A 25,569-nucleotide genomic window follows, 5' to 3' on the forward strand; every position below is an offset into this window, starting at 1 on the left:
GAATTAGGAGATGGAAACTGTAAATCTTTAAAAATATTGATATTGCAGCATCAAGATCCCGGGTGGTTGACTGGGAAAACTTGGGGCATAAGGGTTTGGGAGCCTGGAACTGATAGGGGTGGGCTAATATTTATCCAAAAACAGGAAACAAAAATGCTGCAGGCTGTAGGTCCTAATCGAGTTGTAAAGAAAAAGCACAGAGTTAAAAAGAAGAAACTGAGCCGCGTGTGAAGTATTGTCAAGATTTGATCAGCAAAGTAGGATGTGTGAATAAAAGAAAAGGGGGGAATTGTAATGGATAACTGAGGAAGATTTGTTGCTGATCAAATCTTAGGATTATCCATTTCTGTTGTACATAGTGTAAGAAAGTCCTGACTTACACAAACTGCAATGCTATCAAAATGTGTCCATGTAAGTGAATGTTTATCTTTGTATTAACCAAATGTATGTAAGAGATGGCACAAGCTAATTATGCCACCACCACCTGCAAAACTCCCCTGAAGCTGGATTGTAATTTATTGTGGCAGTCTTGAGAACTCCCTAACAAGAAGAGACGTCCACTATATTATATTACTAAACTGTATAGGAATGTCCTGTTTTTACAAGATAAGCTTAACCCCAATGTTATCCCTGTTTTAACTTTGTAACTAATCAATCGTGTAGAAGGGGAAGGGTGTAAACTAATTTACAACCAACATTGCCTTGAAACCGCTGTGAAGCAAGACAGACCAGAGGGAGTAAAGATAACGGAAGAAGCAGAGGGGCGTACTGAAGATGTCGAACCCGACCTCTGTGAGGATAAAAAGAGATGTTCAGTTTGCTTGAATTTGCGAGCCTTTGGTGGAGCTGTGACTCCCCGGCCGCCCAGCGCTGTTTTTGCTTTCCTACCTTAATAAACATTTAGTGAATCTATTTCGGACTTAGCCTTTTTTATTTTAAACTATAACAGGGGGGCCCCCCCAGGAAAGCGGGGGGCAGCGGGGGGGGCGCCCGCGTGTGCAGCCCAAAGAGCCCCTTGCGCTTCTTCATCTCCCGGCCCGAGATGAACCTGGGAGGAGAGGGGGGGTCGAGGGGGGGGGGCTGCTGGGGTGGGCTGAGAGATCAACCTGGGGGGGGAGGATGGGGTGGGGGGGGGCTGTGGGGGGGCTGTGGGGTGGTTTCGGGGGGGGGTCTTTTAGGGGGTTGTGAGGGGCTGGGGGCTTGGGGGGGGGGCTTCGGAGCTTTGAGGGGGGCTTTGAGATGAACCTGGGGGGGGAGAGGGGGGGTTGGGGGGGAGGGGCGCTTCTGGGGAGGGCTGGGGGGGGGGCCTGATGGGGGGGCCTTGGGTTTGGGGGGAGGGTCTTGTGGGGGTCTGGAGGGGGCTCTAGGGTGGTTTGGGGGAGGGGGGGGCTTTTGGGGGGGCTGAGAGATGAACCTGGGGAGGAGGAAGGGTTTGGGGAGGGGGCTGGGGGGGGCCTTTGGGGTGGTTTGGAGGGGTCGGGGGGGGTCTTTTAGGGGGTCTGGGAGGGGCTGGGGGCTTGGAGGGGGGGCTTTGGGGGGGGCTCTGAGATGAACCTGGGGGGAGAGGGGGGGGCTGGGGGGGCTGAGAAGCGAACATGGGGGCAGGGGTCTGGGGGGCTTTGGGGGGGGTTCGTGGGGGGCTGGGGGCATTCAGGGGCATCAGGAAGGATTTAGGGGTGCTGGGGGGGTGGGGGGGTCAGGAGGGGTTTGGGGGTTCGGGGGGGGGGGCACCCACCTGTCCTTGTGGGCGCTGAGAGCCCCCAGCAGCTGCCCGTAGCGGCTCCCCTTTGGGGGTCTCGGCGAGCTGCAGGGGGGGGGGGGGGTTGCAGGGTCGTAGGGGGGGTGAGACCACCCCTCCCCGACCTCCCCCGACCCCCCCCGTGGTTTTTGGGGTGCGGGCCCCCCCCGTACCGGCCCCAGCAGCAGCACGTCCCAGTTGGCGTTGGCGAAGGGCAGGATCTCCCGCTCCAGGTCGAAGTATTTCTTCTTGCAGCAGACGCTCAGGTGGTAGAGGATGAGGTGGGCGACGTCCACCCTGGGGGGGGGGGCCGAAAATAAGGGGGAGGCCCCCAAAAAAAATCCGGGGGGGTGGAGGGAAGGGTGTCCTGGGGGGGGCCCCAAAAATACAGAGTGATGACGGGAACGGTTCTCTGGGAAACCCCCAAAAATGGGGGGTGATGGGGGGGCAATGTCCACCCTGGGGGGGCCCCCAAAAATGAGGGGGGGTGGAGGGGGTGGAGGGACCCCAAAAATGAGGGGGTGCGGGGGGGTGGGTGCAGTTTGGGGGGGGGTACAGGGTGGGGGAGGTGCATTGGGGGGGTGCTGGGGGGGTGGGGTGGAGTTTGGGGGCTGCAGATTGAGGGATGCCGGGGGGTGCAGTTCGGGGGGTGCGATTTTGGGGGGGGGGGGGGGAGCAGTTGGGGGGGGGTGCAGCTGGGGGGGGTGCAGTTGGGGCGCCCCCCACCCCTCACCACCGCAGCGGCAGCCGCCGGACGCTCTCGACCCCCCCGGTGCAGACGCAGCACTCGAAGACGTAAAACCTGGGGGCAAGAATTTCAAAGCGGGGGGGAGGGGGGGATTTAACAGTGTGTCCCCCCCCATTAGGAAGCCGGAGGGGGGGGGTGGGGGTGGTGTCACCCCTTTTCCCCCCCCTTGCCCCCCCCCCCGGACCCACCGGTCCCCGTAGAGCAGGGGTTTGCTCAGACACTGGGTACAGGCTTCGTGGAACCACTGGGCGCAGCCCCGGCACTGCAGCATCTTCAGGTTCCACCTGGGGGGGGGATTAATTAATTAATTAATTTAAGGGGGGGGGCACCCCGAAATTGCAAAGCGGGGGGGGGGGATTAGGGGGGGGTCTGTACTCACTCGCCGGACCCCCCGCAGTAGCAGTAGCACTGCTGGCGGTTGGCGAGGTGGGGGGGGTCCCACTCCAGGGTCTTCAGCTGGTAGGGCAGCACCGCCTTCATGCTGAGCATCGCCTTGGCTTGGGGGCCCTTCTTCAGCGCCCCTCCCCGGTGGAGCCAGTCTTTCCCCCTCCTGTGTTAACCGAGGGCTGTTCTCCTCCCCCCCCAGGTCCAGCTGCAGGTGACAGAGGGGCACCTGCGGGCGGAGGCAGCGCTGGCAGCCGAGCTGCGACTGGAGGCAGCCGCCCAGAAGCAGAAGGTGGAGCAGCAGGGGGAGCAGCTCCACGGGCAGGAGATGGAGCGTCGTCGTCTCCATAATCTGGTCCAGGAGCTCAAGGTGAAGCCGGGAGGGGGTCTGGGGGGGGGTGGGGTGGGAAATCATCTGAATCCCCCGCCCCGTACCTCCAAAATCACGGCTCTTCCCCTTCTGCAGGGCAACATCCGTGTCTTTTGCCGTGTGCGGCCGGTGTTGCCCGAGGAGCAGGAGCACCAGAGGGGGCTGGAGCATCTCCAGTTCCCCCCAAGGACAACACTGTGCTGGTGCCCAAATAGGCATTTCTGTCCCCAAAACAGGTGCTTCCCTCCACACCCCCCCAAGGCAACTTCAACACAGCTGAATAAATGTGGGGGTGCAGAGCCCATGGAGCATGGGGGTGTTTTGGGGTGCAGAGCGCAGGAGGATGGGGACCAGGAGGTGGTGAGTTTGGGGTACCCCCAAAGCACCCCCGGCCTGAGGGGTGGAAGGAGGCGAACATCCGGATGGGGGGGGATGCGGAGGGGTGGGTGTTAAAATGGGGAGGGCCTGGCCTCTCCAAAAACCCACAACCCTCCCATCCAAAAACAGCCTCCCAACTCCCAGCCCCTCCCCAAGCCCCTCAACCCAAACTGAGACCCCCCCTCAGTACCTCAGAACGCCCCCAGTCCTCCTACAGCCCCCCTGTGCCTCCCCAAACCTTCCAGAGCCCTAATCCCCCCAGTGTCCCCACAGGTGCCCCACCAGCAGCACCAGCTGCCGCCCCCCGCCCCAAGTGCCCCCTGGTACCTGAAAGGGCAGGTGACAGACCCGTGGGCTGCGCTGAGGGACAGCCGGGGAGCGACGGTGGGGCTGGAGCGGGGGAAGTGGGAGGCCCTCTGTCTGAGATGAGTCCCCCCAGCAATCGGGGTGTCGTGTCCCCCCCCCAGGAGCCTGGAGCTGGAGCTGGTGACCTGGCGGAGGGAGGCTGAAAGTTTGGCAAAGGAGAAGCGGCTGGAGGAACGCAAGGAGGGAGCTGGCGGCTGCGCTGCAGGAGAGGGATGTGTGTCACGGGGCGGGAGTTCTTCCTGCTTTCCTCCAGAAAAAGTAGGAAAAAAAGATGGTTTTTTGCACTGATGGCCCGGTTTGAGGCAAAACAGAACCAACTTCCTGGTCAGTAATTTTACTTCTCAACTCGGCCTCTTCCGACTCTCTGAAATTAACAGTGTCTTGTGGAGAAAACCGCTGGTTCTTGGAGCGCCCGGAGCAAGGTCTGTGCGTCACGCCAAGGGCCGAGGAGCAGAGAGGCTCCTGCTTCCACTTATTGCTGTCACAACCAAGGGCATCCCATTTCGTCATTGGCCCCATTGGAGGGTCAGAAGCGGGAAAAAGCGTGGAAGGGTCCCACTCCCAGGGAGGAGGGGGACAGGAGAGGTGACCCCAGACTGACCAAGGGGGTGTTCCATCCCATCTGCCCCACGCTCAGGATAAAAGCTGAGGGATCAAAGGGTCAGCTCTTTCTCCAATGGCCGACGTCCGAGGAGGACCCTGTCTGTTCATCTGCCTTTGATCCCGATCCGTGCCTTCCTGACCCCAGAGCTGGAATCCGGTTCCCACTTGTCGCTGAGTCCAGTCTGGGGCTTCCCAGGGGCAGCAGCAGTTGGGACATCAGCAGGAGTGGTTCCACGGGCTGGAGCTGGAGCTGGAAATTCTATGATTCTATGGAGCGGTGCCGCCTCCACCATGTCATGCAGAAGCTCAAGGTGAAGCCTGGGGGAGGGTCAGCAATCATCTGAATCATTCAGAAATCATGGAGGTCCTGGTGGAAAACAGGATGGCCGTGAGCCAGCAATGGGCCCTTGTGGCCAAGAAGGCCAATGGCATCCTGGGGGTCATCAGGAAGAGCGTGACCAGCAGGTGGAGAGAGGTCATCCTCCCCCTCTCCTCTGCCCTGGGGAGGCCCCGTCTGGAGCACTGGGACCAGTTCTGGGCTCCCCTGTTCAAGAAGGACAGGGAACTGCTGGAGAGGGTACAGCAGAGGGCTACAAAGATGCTGAGGGGCCTGGAGCATCTCTCTGATGAGGAAAGGCTGAGGGACTTCTTTAAACGTTTAAACTTTGCAGTTTTTCTACTTCAAAAGCAGCAAGCTCAAAAAATAGGATAGCTACCCAACTCCAATCTAGTACATTACCGCTCCTGCAGTAATTATATTTTCATTAACAGCCTTTATCTTGATGTAGCACAACAAAGCCGAGTCCCATCCTCTTTCCCAAGGTCGAAACAATGCACAACCCAAGCACTAAAAATAATAATTGTGTGAGCCGATGCAGGCAGGACGCAGGAACAACCACAAAAACACAGCTTAAAGGCAAAGAACAAATTTAACCTCGGCACCTCATGGATCGGGGAATCTCTGAGGCAGTCCCCGGGCAGAGGAAGGCAAGCAGGGGATGCAGGAGCAAGATGATGAGGGGCCTGGAGCACCTCTCTGATGAGGAAAGGCTGAGGGACTTGGGTCTTTTTAGTCTGGAGAAGAGAAGACTGAGGGGGGATCTGATCAACGCCTATAAATACTTAAAGGGTGGGTGTCGGGAGGACGGGGCCGGTCTTTTTTCAGTGGTGCCCAGGGACAGGACAAGAGGAAACGGGCACAAACTTGAGTATAAGAAGTTCCACCTAAACACGAGGAGGAACTTCTTTCCTGGGAGGGTGGCAGAGCCCTGGGACAGGCTGCCCAGGGAGGTGGTGGAGTCTCCTTCTCTGGAGACATTCAAACCCCACCTGGACACCTTCCTCTGGGACCTGCTCTGGGTGGACCTGCTCTGGCAGGGGGTTGGAGGAGATGATCTCCAGAGGTCCCTTGCAACCCCGTGTGATTCTGTGATTCCATAATGTGGTGATACCGTGGGCAGTTTTGCCCAGGGACTTACAGAAGTCGCTTTTGATGAATCTGGTTTTCAGGAATCCTTTCGTACATCATGCCGCTGCCTTTAGACACATTCAGCACAGGGAGCTCTCGAGGTTTCATCTGTAGGACCTGGCAACGGGGTGTTCCTGCCCGGGGTCTGAGCTGGGAGCCGTGATTTGCTGCGGTCCATTCCCTGTGAGTGTCACTCTGAACTTCATGAAAGATCTAGAAACACCAGTGGTGTCCCCCGGGGCTGGGTGCTGGGGCCGGTTCTCTTCAACATCTTCATCGATGATCTGCAGGAGGGGATTGAGTGCTCCCTCAAGCACTTCAGAGACGACACCAAGCTGGGTGGGATGTTGATCTGCTGGAGGGCAGGAAGGCTTTGCAGAGGGATCTGGACAGGCTGGATCGATGGGCCGAGGCCAATGGGATGAGGTTCCACAAGGCCAAGTGCCGGGTCCTGCCCTTGGGTCACACCAATCCCATGGATGCTCCAGGCTGGGGCAGAGCGGCTGGAGCTGCCCCAAGGAAGAGGACCTGAGGGTGTTGGTCGACTGTGGGCTGAACATGAGCCAGCAGCGTGCCCAGGTGGCCAAGGAGGCCAGCAGCCTGTGTCAGGAACAGCGTGGTGAGTAGGACTCGGGAGGTGACCGTCCCCCTGTACTGGGCACTGGGGAGGTCCCACCTCAAGGGCTGTGTCCGGTTTTGGGCCCCTCACCACAAAAAAAGACCTTGAGGTGCTGGAGCGGGTCCAGAGAAGGGCAACGGAGCTGGTGAGGGGTCTGGAGACCTTCTGAGGAGCAGCCGAAGGAGCTGTGGGTGTTCAGTCTGGAGAAGAGGAGGCTGAGGGGAGACCTTCTCGCTCGCTCCAACTCCCTGAAAGGCGAGTGTAGCCGGGGGGGGGGTGTCGGTCTCTTCTCCCAAGGAACAGGCGATGGGACGAGAGGAGACGGCCTCAAGTTGCACCAGGGGAGGTTCAGATTGGATATTGGGAACAATTTTTCCACAGAAAGTGGAAAATAATGTTGAGGAAGCACAAGAGCCCCGCAGCACAGCCCGAGGCCCGCCGTGGCCCGTCAGGCAGACACCTTTCGGGGGGGGGGGCTCAGGTGGGGGGGGCTCAGGCAGGTGACGCACGGGAGGGGCGGTCTCTCCTCTGGCAGCCGATTGGCTGGGTGGGGCGGCGGGAGAGCCGCGATTGGCGGAGAGCCGCGCTGGGGGGCGGGGCGGGGCGGTTTGAAGGAGCGCGGGGGGAAGATGGGGGCGGTGAGGGCCGGGTTCCTCGCGTTGCGGGGTGTGATGGCAAGGCGGGGGCTGGAGCGGGAGAACCAGAACCCGCGGCAGCGGCAGACGGAGCTGGGACCCGGCGGAGGGAGGCGCAGCGCTTGGCAGAGGACAAGCGGCGTCTGAAGGAGGAGGTGGAGGAAGGGGGGCGAGCGGTGGCCGAGGCCGAAGGGCAGGCCAGGGCGCTGGCGGCCGCGCTGCAGGAAAGGGAGGTGGGTCACGGAGGGGGGAGATCTCCCTGCTTTCCTCCAGCAAAATGAGGAGACAATTAAAAAAAAAGACACAACATCCGTGTCTTTTGCCGTGTGCGGCCGGTGTTGCCCGAGGAGCAGGAGCACCAGAGGGGGCTGGAGCATCTCCAGTTCCCCCCAAGGACAACACTGTGCTGGTGCCCAAATAGGCATTTCTGTCCCCAAAACAGGTGCTTCCCTCCACACCCCCCCAAGGCAACTTCAACACAGCTGAATAAATGTGGGGGTGCAGAGCCCATGGAGCATGGGGGTGTTTTGGGGTGCAGAGCGCAGGAGGATGGGGACCAGGAGGTGGTGAGTTTGGGGTACCCCCAAAGCACCCCCGGCCTGAGGGGTGGAAGGAGGCAAACATCCGGATGGGGGGGGGATGCGGAGGGGTGGGTGTTAAAATGGGGAGGGCCTGGCCTCTCCAAAAACCCACAACCCTCCCATCCAAAAACAGCCTCCCAACTCCCAGCCCCTCCCCAAGCCCCTCAACCCAAACCGAGACCCCCCCTCAGTACCTCAGAACGCCCCCAGTCCTCCTACAGCCCCCCTGTGCCTCCCCAAACCTTCCAGAGCCCTAATCCCCCCAGTGTCCCCACAGGTGCCCCACCAGCAGCACCAGCCGCCGCCCCCCGCCCCAAGCGCCCCCCCTGGGACCTGAAGGGGCAGGTGTCAGACCTGCGGGCTGCGCTGGGGGACAGCCGCCGGGTGAGAGCGGGGCTGGAGCAGCAGGTCCAGGAGCTGCGCCAGCGCCTGGAGCAGCAGGAGAAGGAGCTGCAGGAACAGCAGCAGCAGGGGACCCTCCTCACCCTCCGCCTGGAGTGAGACCCCCCCCGCCCCCCACCCCGGGAATTGGGGTGTCACTTCCCCCCCCTAACACGAGGTGTGCGTGTCCCCCAGGAGCACGGAGAAGGAGCTGACGAGCTGCCGGGATGAGAGAGATCAATGGCGGAGGGAGGCGCAGCGCTTGGCAGAGGACAAGCGGCGTCTGGAGGAGGAGGTGGAGGAAGGGGGGCGAGCGGTGGCCGAGGCCGAAGGGCAGGCCAGGGCGCTGGCGGCCGCGCTGCAGGAAAGGGAGGTGGGTCACGGAGGGGGGAGATCTCCCTGCTTTCCTCCAGCAAAATGAGGAGAAAAATAAAAAAAAAGGTGGTTTTCTGCTCCGATTGCTCTCAGCCCCAAAGCGCCACCCGGGAGCGGGGCTGTCTCAGCACCCCGCAGTCGAGGCTGGTTTCTGTGTGTGTGCGTCCCCCCAACCAGGGCTGCTTTTCCACCCCTGCGGAGCCAGTCTTTCCCCCTCCTGTGTTAACCGAGGGCTGTTCTCCTCCCCCCCCAGGTCCAGCTGCAGGTGACAGAGGGGCACCTGCGGGCGGAGGCAGCGCTGGCAGCCGAGCTGCGACTGGAGGCAGCCGCCCAGAAGCAGAAGGTGGAGCAGCAGGGGGAGCAGCTCCACGGGCAGGAGATGGAGCGTCGTCGTCTCCATAATCTGGTCCAGGAGCTCAAGGTGAAGCCGGGAGAGGGTCTGGGGGGGGGTGGGGTGGGAAATCATCTGAATCCCCCGCCCCGTACCTCCAAAATCACGGCTCTTCCCCTTCTGCAGGGCAACATCCGTGTCTTTTGCCGTGTGCGGCCGGTGTTGCCCGAGGAGCAGGAGCACCAGAGGGGGCTGGAGCATCTCCAGTTCCCCCCAAGGACAACACTGTGCTGGTGCCCAAATAGGCATTTCTGTCCCCAAAACAGGTGCTTCCCTCCACACCCCCCCAAGGCAACTTCAACACAGCTGAATAAATGTGGGGGTGCAGAGCCCATGGAGCATGGGGGTGTTTTGGGGTGCAGAGCGCAGGAGGATGGGGACCAGGAGGTGGTGAGTTTGGGGTACCCCCAAAGCACCCCCGGCCTGAGGGGTGGAAGGAGGCGAACATCCGGATGGGGGGGGATGCGGAGGGGTGGGTGTTAAAATGGGGAGGGCCTGGCCTCTCCAAAAACCCACAACCCTCCCATCCAAAAACAGCCTCCCAACTCCCAGCCCCTCCCCAAGCCCCTCAACCCAAACTGAGACCCCCCCTCAGTACCTCAGAACGCCCCCAGTCCTCCTACAGCCCCCCTGTGCCTCCCCAAACCTTCCAGAGCCCTAATCCCCCCAGTGTCCCCACAGGTGCCCCACCAGCAGCACCAGCTGCCGCCCCCCGCCCCAAGTGCCCCCTGGTACCTGAAAGGGCAGGTGACAGACCCGTGGGCTGCGCTGAGGGACAGCCGGGGAGCGACGGTGGGGCTGGAGCGGGGGAAGTGGGAGGCCCTCTGTCTGAGATGAGTCCCCCCAGCAATCGGGGTGTCGTGTCCCCCCCCCAGGAGCCTGGAGCTGGAGCTGGTGACCTGGCGGAGGGAGGCTGAAAGTTTGGCAAAGGAGAAGCGGCTGGAGGAACGCAAGGAGGGAGCTGGCGGCTGCGCTGCAGGAGAGGGATGTGTGTCACGGGGCGGGAGTTCTTCCTGCTTTCCTCCAGAAAAAGTAGGAAAAAAAGATGGTTTTTTGCACTGATGGCCCGGTTTGAGGCAAAACAGAACCAACTTCCTGGTCAGTAATTTTACTTCTCAACTCGGCCTCTTCCGACTCTCTGAAATTAACAGTGTCTTGTGGAGAAAACCGCTGGTTCTTGGAGCGCCCGGAGCAAGGTCTGTGCGTCACGCCAAGGGCCGAGGAGCAGAGAGGCTCCTGCTTCCACTTATTGCTGTCACAACCAAGGGCATCCCATTTCGTCATTGGCCCCATTGGAGGGTCAGAAGCGGGAAAAAGCGTGGAAGGGTCCCACTCCCAGGGAGGAGGGGGACAGGAGAGGTGACCCCAGACTGACCAAGGGGGTGTTCCATCCCATCTGCCCCACGCTCAGGATAAAAGCTGAGGGATCAAAGGGTCAGCTCTTTCTCCAATGGCCGACGTCCGAGGAGGACCCTGTCTGTTCATCTGCCTTTGATCCCGATCCGTGCCTTCCTGACCCCAGAGCTGGAATCCGGTTCCCACTTGTCGCTGAGTCCAGTCTGGGGCTTCCCAGGGGCAGCAGCAGTTGGGACATCAGCAGGAGTGGTTCCACGGGCTGGAGCTGGAGCTGGAAATTCTATGATTCTATGGAGCGGTGCCGCCTCCACCATGTCATGCAGAAGCTCAAGGTGAAGCCTGGGGGAGGGTCAGCAATCATCTGAATCATTCAGAAATCATGGAGGTCCTGGTGGAAAACAGGATGGCCGTGAGCCAGCAATGGGCCCTTGTGGCCAAGAAGGCCAATGGCATCCTGGGGGTCATCAGGAAGAGCGTGACCAGCAGGTGGAGAGAGGTCATCCTCCCCCTCTCCTCTGCCCTGGGGAGGCCCCGTCTGGAGCACTGGGACCAGTTCTGGGCTCCCCTGTTCAAGAAGGACAGGGAACTGCTGGAGAGGGTACAGCAGAGGGCTACAAAGATGCTGAGGGGCCTGGAGCATCTCTCTGATGAGGAAAGGCTGAGGGACTTCTTTAAACGTTTAAACTTTGCAGTTTTTCTACTTCAAAAGCAGCAAGCTCAAAAAATAGGATAGCTACCCAACTCCAATCTAGTACATTACCGCTCCTGCAGTAATTATATTTTCATTAACAGCCTTTATCTTGATGTAGCACAACAAAGCCGAGTTCCATCCTCTTTCCCAAGGTCGAAACGATGCACAACCCAAGCACTAAAAATAATAATTGTGTGAGCCGATGCAGGCAGGACGCAGGAACAACCACAAAAACACAGCTTAAAGGCAAAGAACAAATTTAACCTTGGCACCTCATGGATCGGGGAATCTCTGAGGCAGTCCCCGGGCAGAGGAAGGCAAGCAGGGGATGCAGGAGCAAGATGATGAGGGGCCTGGAGCACCTCTCTGATGAGGAAAGGCTGAGGGACTTGGGTCTTTTTAGTCTGGAGAAGAGAAGACTGAGGGGGGATCTGTTCAACGCCTATAAATACTTAAAGGGTGGGTGTCAGGAGGACGGGGCCGGTCTTTTTTCAGTGGTGCCCAGGGACAGGACAAGAGGAAACGGGCACAAACTTGAATATAAGAAGTTCCACCTAAACACGAGGAGGAACTTCTTTCCTGGGAGGGTGGCAGAGCCCTGGGACAGGCTGCCCAGGGAGGTGGTGGAGTCTCCTTCTCTGGAGACATTCAAACCCCACCTGGACACCTTCCTCTGGGACCTGCTCTGGGTGGACCTGCTCTGGCAGGGGGTTGGAGGAGATGATCTCCAGAGGTCCCTTGCAACCCCGTGTGATTCTGTGATTCCATAATGTGGTGACACCGTGGGCAGTTTTGCCCAGGGACTTACAGAAGTCGCTTTTGATGAATCTGGTTTTCAGGAATCCTTTCGTACATCATGCCGCTGCCTTTAGACACATTCAGCACAGGGAGCTCTCGAGGTTTCATCTGTAGGACACGCAGGACCTGGCAACGGGGTGTTCCTGCCCGGGGTCTGAGCTGGGAGCCGTGATTTGCTGCGGTCCATTCCCTGTGAGTGTCACTCTGAACTTCCTGAAAGATCTAGAAACACCAGTGGTGTCCCCCGGGGCTGGGTGCTGGGGCCGGTTCTCTTCAACATCTTCATCGATGATCTGCAGGAGGGGATTGAGTGCTCCCTCAAGCACTTCAGAGACGACACCAAGCTGGGTGGGATGTTGATCTGCTGGAGGGCAGGAAGGCTTTGCAGAGGGATCTGGACAGGCTGGATCGATGGGCCGAGGCCAATGGGATGAGGTTCCACAAGGCCAAGTGCCGGGTCCTGCCCTTGGGTCACACCAATCCCATGGATGCTCCAGGCTGGGGCAGAGCGGCTGGAGCTGCCCCAAGGAAGAGGACCTGAGGGTGTTGGTCGACTGTGGGCTGAACATGAGCCAGCAGCGTGCCCAGGTGGCCAAGGAGGCCAGCAGCCTGTGTCAGGAACAGCGTGGTGAGTAGGACTCGGGAGGTGACCGTCCCCCTGTACTGGGCACTGGGGAGGTCCCACCTCAAGGGCTGTGTCCGGTTTTGGGCCCCTCACCACAAAAAAAGACCTTGAGGTGCTGGAGCGGGTCCAGAGAAGGGCAACGGAGCTGGTGAGGGGTCCGGAGACCTTCTGAGGAACAGCCGAAGGAGCTGTGGGTGTTCAGTCTGGAGAAGAGGAGGCTGAGGGGAGACCTTCTCGCTCGCTCCAACTCCCTGAAAGGCGGGTGTAGCCGGGGGGGGGGTTGTCGGTCTCTTCTCCCAAGGAACAGGCGATGGGACGAGAGGAGACGGCCTCAAGTTGCACCAGGGGAGGTTCAGATTGGATATTGGGAACAATTTTTCCACAGAAAGTGGAAAATAATGTTGAGGAAGCACAAGAGCCCCGCAGCACAGCCCGAGGCCCGCCGTGGCCCGTCAGGCAGACACCTTTCGGGGGGGGGGGCTCAGGTGGGGGGGGCTCAGGCAGGTGACGCACGGGAGGGGCGGTCTCTCCTCTGGCAGCCGATTGGCTGGGTGGGGCGGCGGGAGAGCCGCGATTGGCGGAGAGCCGCGCTGGGGGGCGGGGCGGGGCGGTTTGAAGGAGCGCGGGGGGAAGATGGGGGCGGTGAGGGCCGGGTTCCTCGCGTTGCGGGGTGTGATGGCAAGGCGGGGGCTGGAGCGGGAGAACCAGAACCCGCGGCAGCGGCAGACGGAGCTGGGACCCGGCGGAGGGAGGCGCAGCGCTTGGCAGAGGACAAGCGGCGTCTGAAGGAGGAGGTGGAGGAAGGGGGGCGAGTGGTGGCCGAGGCCGAAGGGCAGGCCAGGGCGCTGGCGGCCGCGCTGCAGGAAAGGGAGGTGGGTCACGGAGGGGGGAGATCTCCCTGCTTTCCTCCAGCAAAATGAGGAGACAATTAAAAAAAAAGACACAACATCCGTGTCTTTTGCCGTGTGCGGCCGGTGTTGCCCGAGGAGCAGGAGCACCAGAGGGGGCTGGAGCATCTCCAGTTCCCCCCAAGGACAACACTGTGCTGGTGCCCAAATAGGCATTTCTGTCCCCAAAACAGGTGCTTCCCTCCACACCCCCCCAAGGCAACTTCAACACAGCTGAATAAATGTGGGGGTGCAGAGCCCATGGAGCATGGGGGTGTTTTGGGGTGCAGAGCGCAGGAGGATGGGGACCAGGAGGTGGTGAGTTTGGGGTACCCCCAAAGCACCCCCGGCCTGAGGGGTGGAAGGAGGCAAACATCCGGATGGGGGGGGATGCGGAGGGGTGGGTGTTAAAATGGGGAGGGCCTGGCCTCTCCAAAAACCCACAACCCTCCCATCCAAAAACAGCCTCCCAACTCCCAGCCCCTCCCCAAGCCCCTCAACCCAAACTGAGACCCCCCCTCAGTACCTCAGAACGCCCCCAGTCCTCCTACAGCCCCCCTGTGCCTCCCCAAACCTTCCAGAGCCCTAATCCCCCCAGTGTCCCCACAGGTGCCCCACCAGCAGCACCAGCCGCCGCCCCCCGCCCCAAGCGCCCCCCCTGGGACCTGAAGGGGCAGGTGTCAGACCTGCGGGCTGCGCTGGGGGACAGCCGCCGGGTGAGAGCGGGGCTGGAGCAGCAGGTCCAGGAGCTGCGCCAGCGCCTGGAGCAGCAGGAGAAGGAGCTGCAGGAACAGCAGCAGCAGGGGACCCTCCTCACCCTCCGCCTGGAGTGAGACCCCCCCCGCCCCCCACCCCGGGAATTGGGGTGTCACTTCCCCCCCCTAACACGAGGTGTGCGTGTCCCCCAGGAGCACGGAGAAGGAGCTGACGAGCTGCCGGGATGAGAGAGATCAATGGCGGAGGGAGGCGCAGCGCTTGGCAGAGGACAAGCGGCGTCTGGAGGAGGAGGTGGAGGAAGGGGGGCGAGCGGTGGCCGAGGCCGAAGGGCAGGCCAGGGCGCTGGCGGCCGCGCTGCAGGAAAGGGAGGTGGGTCACGGAGGGGGGAGATCTCCCTGCTTTCCTCCAGCAAAATGAGGAGAAAAATAAAAAAAAAGGTGGTTTTCTGCTCCGATTGCTCTCAGCCCCAAAGCGCCACCCGGGAGCGGGGCTGTCTCAGCACCCCGCAGTCGAGGCTGGTTTCTGTGTGTGTGCGTCCCCCCAACCAGGGCTGCTTTTCCACCCCTGCGGAGCCAGTCTTTCCCCCTCCTGTGTTAACCGAGGGCTGTTCTCCTCCCCCCCCAGGTCCAGCTGCAGGTGACAGAGGGGCACCTGCGGGCGGAGGCAGCGCTGGCAGCCGAGCTGCGAGTGGAGGCAGCCGCCCAGAAGCAGAAGGTGGAGCAGCAGGGGGAGCAGCTCCACGGGCAGGAGATGGAGCGTCGTCGTCTCCATAATCTGGTCCAGGAGCTCAAGGTGAAGCCGGGAGGGGGTCTGGGGGGGGGGTGGGAAATCATCTGAATCCCCCGCCCCGTACCTCCAAAATCACGGCTCTTCCCCTTCTGCAGGGCAACATCCGTGTCTTTTGCCGTGTGCGGCCGGTGTTGCCCGAGGAGCAGGAGCACCAGAGGGGGCTGGAGCATCTCCAGTTCCCCCCAAGGACAACACTGTGCTGGTGCCCAAATAGGCATTTCTGTCCCCAAAACAGGTGCTTCCCTCCACACCCCCCCAAGGCAACTTCAACACAGCTGAATAAATGTGGGGGTGCAGAGCCCATGGAGCATGGGGGTGTTTTGGGGTGCAGAGCGCAGGAGGATGGGGACCAGGAGGTGGTGAGTTTGGGGTACCCCCAAAGCACGCCCGGCCTGAGGGGTGGAAGGAGGCGAACATCCGGATGGGGGGGGATGCGGAGGGGTGGGTGTTAAAATGGGGAGGGCCTGGCCTCTCCAAAAACCCACAACCCTCCCATCCAAAAACAGCCTCCCAACTCCCAGCCCCTCCCCAAGCCCCTCAACCCAAACTGAGACCCCCCCTCAGTACCTCAGAACGCCCCCAGTCCTCCTACAGCCCCCCTGTGCCTCCCCAAACCTTCCAGAGCCCTAATCCCCCCAGTGTCCCCACAGGTGCCCCACCAGCAGCACCAGCTGCCGCCCCCCGCCCCAAGTGCCCCCTGGTACCTGAAAGGGCAGGTGACAGACCCGTGGGCTGCGCTGAGGGACAGCCGGGGAGCGACGGTGGGGCTGGAGCGGGGGAAGTGGGAGGCCCTCTGTCTGAGATGAGTCCCCCCAGCAATCGGGGTGTCGTGTCCCCCCCCCAGGAGCCTGGAGCTGGAGCTGGTGACCTGGCGGAGGGAGGCTGAAAGTTTGGCAAAGGAGAAGCGGCTGGAGGAACGCAAGGAGGGAGCTGGCGGCTGCGCTGCAGGAGAGGGATGTGTGTCACGGGGCGGGAGTTCTTCCTGCTTTCCTCCAGAAAAAGTAGGAAAAAAAGATGGTTTTTTGCACTGATGGCCCGGTTTGAGGCAAAACAGAACCAACTTCCTGGTCAGTAATTTTACTTCTCAACTCGGCCTCTTCCGACTCTCTGAAATTAACAGTGTCTTGTGGAGAAAACCGCTGGTTCTTGGAGCGCCCGGAGCAAGGTCTGTGCGTCACGCCAAGGGCCGAGGAGCAGAGAGGCTCCTGCTTCCACTTATTGCTGTCACAACCAAGGGCATCCCATTTCGTCATTGGCCCCATTGGAGGGTCAGAAGCGGGAAAAAGCGTGGAAGGGTCCCACTCCCAGGGAGGAGGGGGACAGGAGAGGTGACCCCAGACTGACCAAGGGGGTGTTCCATCCCATCTGCCCCACGCTCAGGATAAAAGCTGAGGGATCAAAGGGTCAGCTCTTTCTCCAATGGCCGACGTCCGAGGAGGACCCTGTCTGTTCATCTGCCTTTGATCCCGATCCGTGCCTTCCTGACCCCAGAGCTGGAATCCGGTTCCCACTTGTCGCTGAGTCCAGTCTGGGGCTTCCCAGGGGCAGCAGCAGTTGGGACATCAGCAGGAGTGGTTCCACGGGCTGGAGCTGGAGCTGGAAATTCTATGATTCTATGGAGCGGTGCCGCCTCCACCATGTCATGCAGAAGCTCAAGGTGAAGCCTGGGGGAGGGTCAGCAATCATCTGAATCATTCAGAAATCATGGAGGTCCTGGTGGAAAACAGGATGGCCGTGAGCCAGCAATGGGCCCTTGTGGCCAAGAAGGCCAATGGCATCCTGGGGGTCATCAGGAAGAGCGTGACCAGCAGGTGGAGAGAGGTCATCCTCCCCCTCTCCTCTGCCCTGGGGAGGCCCCGTCTGGAGCACTGGGACCAGTTCTGGGCTCCCCTGTTCAAGAAGGACAGGGAACTGCTGGAGAGGGTACAGCAGAGGGCTACAAAGATGCTGAGGGGCCTGGAGCATCTCTCTGATGAGGAAAGGCTGAGGGACTTCTTTAAACGTTTAAACTTTGCAGTTTTTCTACTTCAAAAGCAGCAAGCTCAAAAAATAGGATAGCTACCCAACTCCAATCTAGTACATTACCGCTCCTGCAGTAATTATATTTTCATTAACAGCCTTTATCTTGATGTAGCACAACAAAGCCGAGTTCCATCCTCTTTCCCAAGGTCGAAACGATGCACAACCCAAGCACTAAAAATAATAATTGTGTGAGCCGATGCAGGCAGGACGCAGGAACAACCACAAAAACACAGCTTAAAGGCAAAGAACAAATTTAACCTTGGCACCTCATGGATCGGGGAATCTCTGAGGCAGTCCCCGGGCAGAGGAAGGCAAGCAGGGGATGCAGGAGCAAGATGATGAGGGGCCTGGAGCACCTCTCTGATGAGGAAAGGCTGAGGGACTTGGGTCTTTTTAGTCTGGAGAAGAGAAGACTGAGGGGGGATCTGTTCAACGCCTATAAATACTTAAAGGGTGGGTGTCAGGAGGACGGGGCCGGTCTTTTTTCAGTGGTGCCCAGGGACAGGACAAGAGGAAACGGGCACAAACTTGAATATAAGAAGTTCCACCTAAACACGAGGAGGAACTTCTTTCCTGGGAGGGTGGCAGAGCCCTGGGACAGGCTGCCCAGGGAGGTGGTGGAGTCTCCTTCTCTGGAGACATTCAAACCCCACCTGGACACCTTCCTCTGGGACCTGCTCTGGGTGGACCTGCTCTGGCAGGGGGTTGGAGGAGATGATCTCCAGAGGTCCCTTGCAACCCCGTGTGATTCTGTGATTCCATAATGTGGTGACACCGTGGGCAGTTTTGCCCAGGGACTTACAGAAGTCGCTTTTGATGAATCTGGTTTTCAGGAATCCTTTCGTACATCATGCCGCTGCCTTTAGACACATTCAGCACAGGGAGCTCTCGAGGTTTCATCTGTAGGACACGCAGGACCTGGCAACGGGGTGTTCCTGCCCGGGGTCTGAGCTGGGAGCCGTGATTTGCTGCGGTCCATTCCCTGTGAGTGTCACTCTGAACTTCCTGAAAGATCTAGAAACACCAGTGGTGTCCCCCGGGGCTGGGTGCTGGGGCCGGTTCTCTTCAACATCTTCATCGATGATCTGCAGGAGGGGATTGAGTGCTCCCTCAAGCACTTCAGAGACGACACCAAGCTGGGTGGGATGTTGATCTGCTGGAGGGCAGGAAGGCTTTGCAGAGGGATCTGGACAGGCTGGATCGATGGGCCGAGGCCAATGGGATGAGGTTCCACAAGGCCAAGTGCCGGGTCCTGCCCTTGGGTCACACCAATCCCATGGATGCTCCAGGCTGGGGCAGAGCGGCTGGAGCTGCCCCAAGGAAGAGGACCTGAGGGTGTTGGTCGACTGTGGGCTGAACATGAGCCAGCAGCGTGCCCAGGTGGCCAAGGAGGCCAGCAGCCTGTGTCAGGAACAGCGTGGTGAGTAGGACTCGGGAGGTGACCGTCCCCCTGTACTGGGCACTGGGGAGGTCCCACCTCAAGGGCTGTGTCCGGTTTTGGGCCCCTCACCACAAAAAAAGACCTTGAGGTGCTGGAGCGGGTCCAGAGAAGGGCAACGGAGCTGGTGAGGGGTCCGGAGACCTTCTGAGGAACAGCCGAAGGAGCTGTGGGTGTTCAGTCTGGAGAAGAGGAGGCTGAGGGGAGACCTTCTCGCTCGCTCCAACTCCCTGAAAGGCGGGTGTAGCCGGGGGGGGGGGTTGTCGGTCTCTTCTCCCAAGGAACAGGCGATGGGACGAGAGGAGACGGCCTCAAGTTGCACCAGGGGAGGTTCAGATTGGATATTGGGAACAATTTTTCCACAGAAAGTGGAAAATAATGTTGAGGAAGCACAAGAGCCCCGCAGCACAGCCCGAGGCCCGCCGTGGCCCGTCAGGCAGACACCTTTCGGGGGGGGGGGGCTCAGGTGGGGGGGGCTCAGGCAGGTGACGCACGGGAGGGGCGGTCTCTCCTCTGGCAGCCGATTGGCTGGGTGGGGCGGCGGGAGAGCCGCGATTGGCGGAGAGCCGCGCTGGGGGGCGGGGCGGGGCGGTTTGAAGGAGCGCGGGGGGAAGATGGGGGCGGTGAGGGCCGGGTTCCTCGCGTTGCGGGGTGTGATGGCAAGGCGGGGGCTGGAGCGGGAGAACCAGAACCCGCGGCAGCGGCAGACGGAGCTGGGACCCGGCGGAGGGAGGCGCAGCGCTTGGCAGAGGACAAGCGGCGTCTGAAGGAGGAGGTGGAGGAAGGGGGGCGAGCGGTGGCCGAGGCCGAAGGGCAGGCCAGGGCGCTGGCGGCCGCGCTGCAGGAAAGGGAGGTGGGTCACGGAGGGGGGAGATCTCCCTGCTTTCCTCCAGCAAAATGAGGAGACAATTAAAAAAAAAGACACAACATCCGTGTCTTTTGCCGTGTGCGGCCGGTGTTGCCCGAGGAGCAGGAGCACCAGAGGGGGCTGGAGCATCTCCAGTTCCCCCCAAGGACAACACTGTGCTGGTGCCCAAATAGGCATTTCTGTCCCCAAAACAGGTGCTTCCCTCCACACCCCCCCAAGGCAACTTCAACACAGCTGAATAAATGTGGGGGTGCAGAGCCCATGGAGCATGGGGGTGTTTTGGGGTGCAGAGCGCAGGAGGATGGGGACCAGGAGGTGGTGAGTTTGGGGTACCCCCAAAGCACCCCCGGCCTGAGGGGTGGAAGGAGGCGAACATCCGGATGGGGGGGGATGCGGAGGGGTGGGTGTTAAAATGGGGAGGGCCTGGCCTCTCCAAAAACCCACAACCCTCCCATCCAAAAACAGCCTCCCAACTCCCAGCCCCTCCCCAAGCCCCTCAACCCAAACTGAGACCCCCCCTCAGTACCTCAGAACGCCCCCAGTCCTCCTACAGCCCCCCTGTGCCTCCCCAAACCTTCCAGAGCCCTAATCCCCCCAGTGTCCCCACAGGTGCCCCACCAGCAGCACCAGCCGCCGCCCCCCGCCCCAAGCGCCCCCCCTGGGACCTGAAGGGGCAGGTGTCAGACCTGCGGGCTGCGCTGGGGGACAGCCGCCGGGTGAGAGCGGGGCTGGAGCAGCAGGTCCAGGAGCTGCGCCAGCGCCTGGAGCAGCAGGAGAAGGAGCTGCAGGAACAGCAGCAGCAGGGGACCCTCCTCACCCTCCGCCTGGAGTGAGACCCCCCCCGCCCCCCACCCCGGGAATTGGGGTGTCACTTCCCCCCCCTAACACGAGGTGTGCGTGTCCCCCAGGAGCACGGAGAAGGAGCTGACGAGCTGCCGGGATGAGAGAGATCAATGGCGGAGGGAGGCGCAGCGCTTGGCAGAGGACAAGCGGCGTCTGGAGGAGGAGGTGGAGGAAGGGGGGCGAGCGGTGGCCGAGGCCGAAGGGCAGGCCAGGGCGCTGGCGGCCGCGCTGCAGGAAAGGGAGGTGGGTCACGGAGGGGGGAGATCTCCCTGCTTTCCTCCAGCAAAATGAGGAGAAAAATAAAAAAAAAGGTGGTTTTCTGCTCCGATTGCTCTCAGCCCCAAAGCGCCACCCGGGAGCGGGGCTGTCTCAGCACCCCGCAGTCGAGGCTGGTTTCTGTGTGTGTGCGTCCCCCCAACCAGGGCTGCTTTTCCACCCCTGCGGAGCCAGTCTTTCCCCCTCCTGTGTTAACCGAGGGCTGTTCTCCTCCCCCCCCAGGTCCAGCTGCAGGTGACAGAGGGGCACCTGCGGGCGGAGGCAGCGCTGGCAGCCGAGCTGCGAGTGGAGGCAGCCGCCCAGAAGCAGAAGGTGGAGCAGCAGGGGGAGCAGCTCCACGGGCAGGAGATGGAGCGTCGTCGTCTCCATAATCTGGTCCAGGAGCTCAAGGTGAAGCCGGGAGGGGGTCTGGGGGGGGGGTGGGAAATCATCTGAATCCCCCGCCCCGTACCTCCAAAATCACGGCTCTTCCCCTTCTGCAGGGCAACATCCGTGTCTTTTGCCGTGTGCGGCCGGTGTTGCCCGAGGAGCAGGAGCACCAGAGGGGGCTGGAGCATCTCCAGTTCCCCCCAAGGACAACACTGTGCTGGTGCCCAAATAGGCATTTCTGTCCCCAAAACAGGTGCTTCCCTCCACACCCCCCCAAGGCAACTTCAACACAGCTGAATAAATGTGGGGGTGCAGAGCCCATGGAGCATGGGGGTGTTTTGGGGTGCAGAGCGCAGGAGGATGGGGACCAGGAGGTGGTGAGTTTGGGGTACCCCCAAAGCACCCCCGGCCTGAGGGGTGGAAGGAGGCGAACATCCGGATGGGGGGGGATGCGGAGGGGTGGGTGTTAAAATGGGGAGGGCCTGGCCTCTCCAAAAACCCACAACCCTCCCATCCAAAAACAGCCTCCCAACTCCCAGCCCCTCCCCAAGCCCCTCAACCCAAACTGAGACCCCCCCTCAGTACCTCAGAACGCCCCCAGTCCTCCTACAGCCCCCCTGTGCCTCCCCAAACCTTCCAGAGCCCTAATCCCCCCAGTGTCCCCACAGGTGCCCCACCAGCAGCACCAGCCGCCGCCCCCCGCCCCAAGCGCCCCCCCTGGGACCTGAAGGGGCAGGTGTCAGACCTGCGGGCTGCGCTGGGGGACAGCCGCCGGGTGAGAGCGGGGCTGGAGCAGCAGGTCCAGGAGCTGCGCCAGCGCCTGGAGCAGCAGGAGAAGGAGCTGCAGGAACAGCAGCAGCAGGGGACCCTCCTCACCCTCCGCCTGGAGTGAGACCCCCCCCGCCCCCCACCCCGGGAATTGGGGTGTCACTTCCCCCCCCTAACACGAGGTGTGCGTGTCCCCCAGGAGCACGGAGAAGGAGCTGACGAGCTGCCGGGATGAGAGAGATCAATGGCGGAGGGAGGCGCAGCGCTTGGCAGAGGACAAGCGGCGTCTGGAGGAGGAGGTGGAGGAAGGGGGGCGAGCGGTGGCCGAGGCCGAAGGGCAGGCCAGGGCGCTGGCGGCCGCGCTGCAGGAAAGGGAGGTGGGTCACGGAGGGGGGAGATCTCCCTGCTTTCCTCCAGCAAAATGAGGAGAAAAATAAAAAAAAAGGTGGTTTTCTGCTCCGATTGCTCTCAGCCCCAAAGCGCCACCCGGGAGCGGGGCTGTCTCAGCACCCCGCAGTCGAGGCTGGTTTCTGTGTGTGTGCGTCCCCCCAACCAGGGCTGCTTTTCCACCCCTGCGGAGCCAGTCTTTCCCCCTCCTGTGTTAACCGAGGGCTGTTCTCCTCCCCCCCCAGGTCCAGCTGCAGGTGACAGAGGGGCACCTGCGGGCGGAGGCAGCGCTGGCAGCCGAGCTGCGAGTGGAGGCAGCCGCCCAGAAGCAGAAGGTGGAGCAGCAGGGGGAGCAGCTCCACGGGCAGGAGATGGAGCGTCGTCGTCTCCATAATCTGGTCCAGGAGCTCAAGGTGAAGCCGGGAGGGGGTCTGGGGGGGGGGTGGGAAATCATCTGAATCCCCCGCCCCGTACCTCCAAAATCACGGCTCTTCCCCTTCTGCAGGGCAACATCCGTGTCTTTTGCCGTGTGCGGCCGGTGTTGCCCGAGGAGCAGGAGCACCAGAGGGGGCTGGAGCATCTCCAGTTCCCCCCAAGGACAACACTGTGCTGGTGCCCAAATAGGCATTTCTGTCCCCAAAACAGGTGCTTCCCTCCACACCCCCCCAAGGCAACTTCAACACAGCTGAATAAATGTGGGGGTGCAGAGCCCATGGAGCATGGGGGTGTTTTGGGGTGCAGAGCGCAGGAGGATGGGGACCAGGAGGTGGTGAGTTTGGGGTACCCCCAAAGCACGCCCGGCCTGAGGGGTGGAAGGAGGCGAACATCCGGATGGGGGGGGATGCGGAGGGGTGGGTGTTAAAATGGGGAGGGCCTGGCCTCTCCAAAAACCCACAACCCTCCCATCCAAAAACAGCCTCCCAACTCCCAGCCCCTCCCCAAGCCCCTCAACCCAAACTGAGACCCCCCCTCAGTACCTCAGAACGCCCCCAGTCCTCCTACAGCCCCCCTGTGCCTCCCCAAACCTTCCAGAGCCCTAATCCCCCCAGTGTCCCCACAGGTGCCCCACCAGCAGCACCAGCTGCCGCCCCCCGCCCCAAGTGCCCCCTGGTACCTGAAAGGGCAGGTGACAGACCCGTGGGCTGCGCTGAGGGACAGCCGGGGAGCGACGGTGGGGCTGGAGCGGGGGAAGTGGGAGGCCCTCTGTCTGAGATGAGTCCCCCCAGCAATCGGGGTGTCGTGTCCCCCCCCCAGGAGCCTGGAGCTGGAGCTGGTGACCTGGCGGAGGGAGGCTGAAAGTTTGGCAAAGGAGAAGCGGCTGGAGGAACGCAAGGAGGGAGCTGGCGGCTGCGCTGCAGGAGAGGGATGTGTGTCACGGGGCGGGAGTTCTTCCTGCTTTCCTCCAGAAAAAGTAGGAAAAAAAGATGGTTTTTTGCACTGATGGCCCGGTTTGAGGCAAAACAGAACCAACTTCCTGGTCAGTAATTTTACTTCTCAACTCGGCCTCTTCCGACTCTCTGAAATTAACAGTGTCTTGTGGAGAAAACCGCTGGTTCTTGGAGCGCCCGGAGCAAGGTCTGTGCGTCACGCCAAGGGCCGAGGAGCAGAGAGGCTCCTGCTTCCACTTATTGCTGTCACAACCAAGGGCATCCCATTTCGTCATTGGCCCCATTGGAGGGTCAGAAGCGGGAAAAAGCGTGGAAGGGTCCCACTCCCAGGGAGGAGGGGGACAGGAGAGGTGACCCCAGACTGACCAAGGGGGTGTTCCATCCCATCTGCCCCACGCTCAGGATAAAAGCTGAGGGATCAAAGGGTCAGCTCTTTCTCCAATGGCCGACGTCCGAGGAGGACCCTGTCTGTTCATCTGCCTTTGATCCCGATCCGTGCCTTCCTGACCCCAGAGCTGGAATCCGGTTCCCACTTGTCGCTGAGTCCAGTCTGGGGCTTCCCAGGGGCAGCAGCAGTTGGGACATCAGCAGGAGTGGTTCCACGGGCTGGAGCTGGAGCTGGAAATTCTATGATTCTATGGAGCGGTGCCGCCTCCACCATGTCATGCAGAAGCTCAAGGTGAAGCCTGGGGGAGGGTCAGCAATCATCTGAATCATTCAGAAATCATGGAGGTCCTGGTGGAAAACAGGATGGCCGTGAGCCAGCAATGGGCCCTTGTGGCCAAGAAGGCCAATGGCATCCTGGGGGTCATCAGGAAGAGCGTGACCAGCAGGTGGAGAGAGGTCATCCTCCCCCTCTCCTCTGCCCTGGGGAGGCCCCGTCTGGAGCACTGGGACCAGTTCTGGGCTCCCCTGTTCAAGAAGGACAGGGAACTGCTGGAGAGGGTACAGCAGAGGGCTACAAAGATGCTGAGGGGCCTGGAGCATCTCTCTGATGAGGAAAGGCTGAGGGACTTCTTTAAACGTTTAAACTTTGCAGTTTTTCTACTTCAAAAGCAGCAAGCTCAAAAAATAGGATAGCTACCCAACTCCAATCTAGTACATTACCGCTCCTGCAGTAATTATATTTTCATTAACAGCCTTTATCTTGATGTAGCACAACAAAGCCGAGTTCCATCCTCTTTCCCAAGGTCGAAACGATGCACAACCCAAGCACTAAAAATAATAATTGTGTGAGCCGATGCAGGCAGGACGCAGGAACAACCACAAAAACACAGCTTAAAGGCAAAGAACAAATTTAACCTTGGCACCTCATGGATCGGGGAATCTCTGAGGCAGTCCCCGGGCAGAGGAAGGCAAGCAGGGGATGCAGGAGCAAGATGATGAGGGGCCTGGAGCACCTCTCTGATGAGGAAAGGCTGAGGGACTTGGGTCTTTTTAGTCTGGAGAAGAGAAGACTGAGGGGGGATCTGTTCAACGCCTATAAATACTTAAAGGGTGGGTGTCAGGAGGACGGGGCCGGTCTTTTTTCAGTGGTGCCCAGGGACAGGACAAGAGGAAACGGGCACAAACTTGAATATAAGAAGTTCCACCTAAACACGAGGAGGAACTTCTTTCCTGGGAGGGTGGCAGAGCCCTGGGACAGGCTGCCCAGGGAGGTGGTGGAGTCTCCTTCTCTGGAGACATTCAAACCCCACCTGGACACCTTCCTCTGGGACCTGCTCTGGGTGGACCTGCTCTGGCAGGGGGTTGGAGGAGATGATCTCCAGAGGTCCCTTGCAACCCCGTGTGATTCTGTGATTCCATAATGTGGTGACACCGTGGGCAGTTTTGCCCAGGGACTTACAGAAGTCGCTTTTGATGAATCTGGTTTTCAGGAATCCTTTCGTACATCATGCCGCTGCCTTTAGACACATTCAGCACAGGGAGCTCTCGAGGTTTCATCTGTAGGACACGCAGGACCTGGCAACGGGGTGTTCCTGCCCGGGGTCTGAGCTGGGAGCCGTGATTTGCTGCGGTCCATTCCCTGTGAGTGTCACTCTGAACTTCCTGAAAGATCTAGAAACACCAGTGGTGTCCCCCGGGGCTGGGTGCTGGGGCCGGTTCTCTTCAACATCTTCATCGATGATCTGCAGGAGGGGATTGAGTGCTCCCTCAAGCACTTCAGAGACGACACCAAGCTGGGTGGGATGTTGATCTGCTGGAGGGCAGGAAGGCTTTGCAGAGGGATCTGGACAGGCTGGATCGATGGGCCGAGGCCAATGGGATGAGGTTCCACAAGGCCAAGTGCCGGGTCCTGCCCTTGGGTCA

The 25,569-nt window shown here is 60.6% G+C and overlaps 1 pseudogene; it reads right to left on the minus strand.

Moving 5' to 3' along the window:
* Positions 1-930: 930 nt before the first annotated feature.
* The window catches only part of LOC141476092 (PHD finger protein 1-like), a 76,848-nt pseudogene continuing 52,209 nt past the window's right edge, over positions 931-25,569 (minus strand).

This window comes from Numenius arquata, chromosome 28, assembly GCF_964106895.1.
Source record: "Numenius arquata chromosome 28, bNumArq3.hap1.1, whole genome shotgun sequence".
Lineage (NCBI taxonomy): Eukaryota > Metazoa > Chordata > Aves > Charadriiformes > Scolopacidae > Numenius > Numenius arquata.